The following is a 6,848-nucleotide window of genomic DNA, read 5'->3' as shown; positions in this document are numbered from 1 at the left end:
TGGAAACCAAACGCCTTTCATCCCCTAGAGACAAAGAGGTGCCTTCTTCTGACAACAGCTGCCAGTGTCACACAAGCCATACGGCGGTGCGGCGCGGGAGGTCGCCATGGCGACGGCCGGTGGCTGAAAGGACCTATTGTTCGCCAGGCCGTCGGACCGCGCCTGTGCGGAGCCGCCTCCCAACCCTCGGGGCCGTGCTCTGGCCGGGGCCACAGATGGCAGCGTCACCTTCGCGCAGCACGCTCCATGGACGAACAGCCGCCGTCCGCGCTCGGCCCGGCGGAAGTCAGCGCCGAGACGTGCGTGCGCCGACGCGACGTGCACCCACGCTCCTGCGGCTGCGCGCGCGCGACTTCTGCTGGGGTCCGGGCGTGCGTGGGCGCCCAAGTCGCTGTGCTGGGAGTAAAACAGAGAGTCACTGTATGAAGAAGACGGCGTTGAAAGGCAGCTTTGCCATTCTGCTTGTTAGAGCCAGCAGATTGTAAACAACCCGAAAGTCGGTGTTTGGGGCCGATTAAATGCTACTGGTCCACCCTTCAGTTGTATCCTTAGTTGCCTTCTAGGAATTCGTATAATTCCTCTGAGTGCTCTGCTCTCAGAAATATGGGCATTTTTCTTACATTCTAAATAAGTAAAGTGTAGAAGAGTTGAACAACGTGTGTTTGTGTTTCGGGAAGTGGTTGCTTTTTAGGAGGGCAACTGAGTGGAATGGGAGAGATGAGAAAACTTTCTTTGCATTATATAATCTTTGGTAGCTTTTGAATTTTGCCATATGGCAATATTGCCTGTTTAAACTTTACAAAATAACTTTAAAATTGCATTTAATACTTTTTTTTTTTTTTTTTTTTTTTACTGTGCTGGGTATTGAACCCAAGGTCTTGCCCTAAGCTACATCCCCAGCCTTTTAAATTTTTTTTAATGTTGGGGGTGGGGGGTCTCACTGAGTTGCCTATTCTTGGTTGGAAGTTATGACCCTCCTGCTCTGGCTTCCCAGATTACGGTTATGCACCATCCTGCCAGTCTTGAGCATTTAAAAAAAATACTAATTTTTAGGTATGCATGCACACAAATGCCGTCAACACAGATGTTTACAGATAATCACAGTGGAAAGTCAAACATGGAAATATACACTCCTCCCTTCCTACCTTGTGCCCAGATAAAAGGATACTGGCTTTTTTTTTTTTTTTTTTTTTGGTACCGGGGATCGAACTCCGGTCCTTGCGCTTGCGCAGCAAGTGGCAAAACCACTGAGCTAAATCCCCGGCCCAAAAGGCTTTTGAGGAGGCCATTACATAACACATCTGTGTCACCTTTATGTTTCTGTGACAAAACACCTGAGAGAATAAACATAAAGAGGAAAGGTTTATTTTGGCTAATAGTTTCAGAGGTTTCAGCCCAGGGTCACTGAGGCCCATTGCCATTGAGGACACAGAACATCATGGCAACGGGGTGTGGCAGAGTAGCTGCCCATTTCATGGCAGTCATAAAACAGATGGGGAGAGGCTGTGGTCCCAAAATCCCCTTGAAAGGTGCACCTCTGTAATGTAACTTCCTCTTGCCAGGTCCCGCCTCCTGAGAGTTCCAGCACCTCCAGAGGCTGGAGACCTCTGTGGTACATGACACTTGGGGACACTCCAGATCCAGACTGTAGCACCATCTGTTCATGATAAGATTAACCATAGGGTCCCTAAAATAAACATGAAATTAGGACAACTTTCCTAATTACAGAATGATGTATGATCAGTGAAATATTGGATGTTTGAACCCCAGTGTTATGGATGATCTTTCTACACAGGTAAAAGTCATTTACTTAGAAATGACAATAATTAACATCTATTGAACATTTACCATATGACTCATTGAACACTGTGTTGAGGGTTTGGTATGCATTCTTTTTATCTTCAGACTTTTCCTGTTTTACAATGAAAAACATGTAGAAAATTTCTTCAACTTACCCCTAACATCACACAGACTGTAGAAAGCTACAGTCTAAATTTGAATTCACATCTGACATTGTAAAACTTCTTTTTAACCTTCCATATTCCTTTTAAAAGTACAGTGGCAACCCATACTCCATGACTTTTCTAATCTTGTTTTCACAGATTGAGAGGAATCTGAAGATTGATATTTGAGGAAAGATAATAAAGTGTGCGGGGTCTGTATGTTTTAACACGTTTCAGCTTGTGCAGTGTGTGAGATGCTGGTTTTGTGCATGACTAATGGTCTTAATTCCAGTATTGATAAAGTTTTGGAAAACAGCCACACTCTACTTATGTATTGTCTAGGGCTATTTTTTGTGCTGTTGTGGCAGAGTTAACTATTACAACACAAACCATATGACCCCTTCTAAAAGATTTACTGTGTGAACCATTGTGGAAATATTTCCTGATGCTTGATGTACAGTGATGGTCATATACTCACAAAGGTGAGAGGGAAGGACTTTTAAATTTTAAAAATTCCATCCTCATTTAAAAAGTGTTTTTATATCCACGCAAGTACTCCACTCCTGTTCAGAGCTATACTGCAGTGATGTCCCAAAGAGCTATAGCACTGAGAAAATGCCATCTGCTTTTTTTTAATTCCATTAAGTTTATTGGTACTTTTTTTTTGTACCAAGAATCGAGCTCAGGTCCTTGTGCTTGCAAGTGCAGTGCTGCTGAGCTAAATGCCTGGCCCATTTATTGGTACTTGTTAAGTATATGTTATGATCACATTTATCATTGGGAATTTGTATCTGTACACGATATATCTTGGTTCTTGTTTTTTCCCCATTCCCCTTCCTTCCCTTTCAGTCTTCCAACCCCCATTTACAAAAACTTTCCATTTTTTTCTTCTTTTCTCATATTTTTTCCTTTCCTTCTTTCCTTTCCCCCACCCGCTTCTCTACTTCCTCTTTCCTTTTGGACCTTTTCTCCTGATTTTACATTATCTATTATACATTTTGGTCCTCATTTACTCTTCCAGTTTCTCACAGCAGAGAAATTATTCAGTATTTACACTTGTGTTCTATTTATTTTGCTTAAAGAGTATGGCCTCAATGTGCACCCATTTAGGTATAAATGCCTCTAGTTTGTTATTCTTTATGGCTGAGTAGTACTCCATTTTATAAAAACAAAACCCCACATCTTCATCCAGTCACCAGTTGATGGGCATTTGGGCTGTTTCCAAGATTTAGCTATTACAAACTATGCTGCTATAAACATGGGTGCACATATATTGCTTAAATATTTTGGGAAGATACCCAGCAGGAGAAAGGATGGGTCAAATGGGACCTCTAATCCTAGCTCTTTGAGGAATCTCCACACTGATTTCCACTGTGGTTGCAACAGCCTACACTCCCACCAACAGTGGAGGAGGGTTCCTTTTTCCCCACGGCCCTGCCAGCATTTGTTGTTGGTTAATTTCTTGATAGCAATCATTCTTTGTGGAGAATCTCAGTGTTGTTTTCATCTGCATCTCTCGAATAACCAGTGATGTTGAACATTTTTTCATGTTTATTTGCTGATTCTACTTCATCTGAGAAATGTCTATTCATTTCATAAGCCCATTTTTGGATTGGGTCTTTAAATTGGGGGGGGGGTCTGATTAAGTTCATTATATATTCTAGATGCCATCTGCTTTTATAGGATTGTAGGAAGCAGCCTACAAGCTGAGCTCGAACCTGACCGAGGGGTGACGAAGATGAAAAAGAGACACAGAAGCAAGTTAAAATCTGGGGGCTAGGGGGCTCATGTCTCCCTTTGACATAGAGCCCCAAATGACTGGCACATCTTGGCTTTATTCACTCAGACACAGGCACAAGCAATTAGAGTTCCACAGAACTCATCTGTCTCCCAACTCCCAGGGTACTTCTCCAGGTAAACAACTTAACCTCAGGTGTTTTTACTTTTCCTTGCAGCATGTTAGCAGGTTTGCATGCCCTCTTTCTTGTCAGTGCTCACTGAGGAGGCCAGTTAGCCCTCTTTCTTCCCATTTGGTCTTCCATAAGGACAAGTATTGCATTCTTTACTCTAGGATGCTGTTCTTTTTAAAAATATTTTTATTAGTCCATGTTTCAGTACATAATGGCTACATTCATTGTGGGGAGTTAGTACATGCACATAACACATCTTAATTCTTTTTATTTCTCTTTCCCCTTGCCTCCTTCCTTTCCTCCATTTCAAGGGTTTGGTATGCATTATTTTAATCTTCAGACTTTTCCTGTTTTACAGTGAAAAACATGTAGAAAGTTTCTTCATTATACCCCTAACTTCTATTCCAATTTTCTGTAGGGTTTTTATCAGGAGTTGGTGTTGGACTTTGTCAAATGCTTTTTCTGCATCTATTGAGGTGATCACATTTTTTTTTTTTCGATTATATGGTTTTTGCACTTGGCTCTGTTAACACGGTGTATTACATTTGTTAATTTGCATATCTCTTCATCCCTGGGATGAATCCTACTTTGTCATGATTTATAACCTTCTTGATGATTTGCTGTATTCTGTTTGCCAGTGTCTAATTGAGGATTTTTGCATCTGTGTTCATAGGGAGATTGGCCTGTACTTCTTTTTTTTTTGGTTGAATCCTTCTTTGGTTTTGATTTCAGGGTAATGCTTGCTCACAGGAATTAATTTGGGAGTATTGCTTCTCTTTCAATTTCATTAAAAAGTTTGAGAAGTAGCAGTGTTGGGTCTTCTCTAAATTTCTTGTAGAATTCAGCAATGAATCCATCAGGGCCTGGGCTTTTCTTTGTTGGTAGGTTTTTAATTTCATCTTCCATTTAATTTACTGAAATTGGTTTATTTAGAATTTTTATATCTTCTTGGTTCAACTTTGGTAATTCATATGTATCCAGCAATCTGTCCATTCTGAGTTTTCCATGTTATGAGAATATAGGTTCTTGAAGTGCAGGCATTGATGATCTTCTGGATTTCTGCAGGATGTGTTGTGATTTCACCCTTTTCATTCTTAATTTCATGGATTTGAACCTTTTATTTCCTTTTTTGATAAAGTTGGCTAAGAGTTTGCCAATTTTTTTAATCTTGCAAAGAACCAACTCTTGAATTCATTGATTCTTTGTATTGTTTTCTTAGTCTATATTACATTAATTTCTGCTCTGATCTTTATAATTTTATCCCTCATATGAGTTTTGGGCTTGACTTGCTATTCTTTTTCTAGAAGCTTGAGGTTCAGTGCTAGGTTGTTTATTTGGCTTGCTCTGTTTTTCTGATATGAGAATTCACTGCTATAAATTTACCTTGTAGGACTGCTTTCATTGTGTTCTACAAGTTCCACAATGTTTTATTGGCATTATCTGTAATTATTTTTTTCTTTTTCTTTTTTTGGTACCGGAGAACGAACTGGGGTCCTTGCACTTGCTCAGCAGGCTGTGAAACCACTGGGATAAATCCCCAGCCCTATGGGCATTATCATGTAATTGTAGAAACTGTGTAATTTCTTCTTTAATTTCATCTGTGACTCATTGGTTGTTTAGGAGGATGCTATTTAATTTCCATGTGTTTATGAAGTTCTGATGGTTTCTTTTGCCACTGGTTTCCAATTTCATTGCACAATAGTCTGACAATAGGCATGGGACAATGTCAATTCCTTTGCATTTAGTTAAGCATGTCTATGAACTAGTATATAGTCTATGTTGGAGAATGTCCCATGTGCAAGTGAGACTAATGAATATTCTGATGTTGTGAAGTCGAACACTCTGTAGTCATCTACTAAGTCCATTTGTTCAAAAGTTTGGTTCAGTTCTGATATTTCTTTGTGGATTTTTTTTTTGTTTAGTTGATCTGTGTATTTGTGGCAGTGTGGTATTGAGCTCCTCCATTACAATTGTATTAGTGCTTATTTAATTTTTCATATCTTAATTTTTTTATATAGTTGGGTGTGCTGGTATTTGGTGTATATATATTTATTGTTATTATCTCTTCCTCTTGGATTACTCCCTTTACAAGGATGTAGTGACCTTCTTTGTCTCTCTTAATCAGTCTTGGCTAGAAATCCACTTTGTATGCAAATAGCTACCCCTGCTTTTTTCTGGGTTCCTGTCACATGGAGTATTTTTTTTCCATCCTTTGACTTTCAGTCTGTGAATTACTTTTTTAATAAAATGTGTTTCTTTATGCAGCATATCGTTGGATCTTGCTTCTTGATCCATTCTGCCAGTCTGTTTCTTTAGATTGGTGAATTGAGACCATTTACATTGATGATTGTGACTGATATATATTGATTTATCCTAGTCATGTTATTTTCCTATTGTTGTTTCTTTCTTTCCCCTTCTGTTAAATTGCTTGCCTTGTCTGGTGGATTCATTCTTTTGAGGTTCATGGAGTTGTAGTCCTTGTTATCTCTTTCTAGAATGTCCTTCAGAACATTTTGGAATGCTGGTTTGGTGGTCATGAATTTCTTCAGGTGTTCTTTGTCATGGAAGTACCTTATTTTTCCATCAAATTTGAAAGAGAGTTTTGTGGAGTACATCAATCTGGGTTGGAAGTTGTTTTCTTTTGGGGCTTGAAATACTTCACTCCAAGCTTTCCTTGACTTGAGTGCTTGTGTTGAGAAGTCTGCTAATATGCTGATGGGCTTTCCTTTATAGGTGATTTATTTCTTTTTTATAACAGTTTTTAATATTCCTTTCTTGTATTGAATTTCTGGAATCTTGACTATTATGGCCTTGGTGTAGTTTTTTTGTTTTTGATCATGGCTAATTGGAGTTCTATATGGCTCGCTTATCAGTGTGTCAAATTCATTTTCCCTGCTTGGGAAGTTTTCTGCCATTACTTCTGTGAACAGGCTTTTTATGTTGCTTGCTCTAGCCCCTGCTTTTTCATTGACTCTGATCAATCTTATGTTATTCT

This window comes from Heterocephalus glaber, unplaced genomic scaffold (assembly GCF_053883595.1).
Source record: "Heterocephalus glaber isolate CG9 unplaced genomic scaffold, H.glaber_assembly_v1.0 deba00001461, whole genome shotgun sequence".
Lineage (NCBI taxonomy): Eukaryota > Metazoa > Chordata > Mammalia > Rodentia > Bathyergidae > Heterocephalus > Heterocephalus glaber.
The sequence above is the reverse complement of the archived record's forward strand: the minus strand, read 5'-3'. Positions refer to the sequence as shown.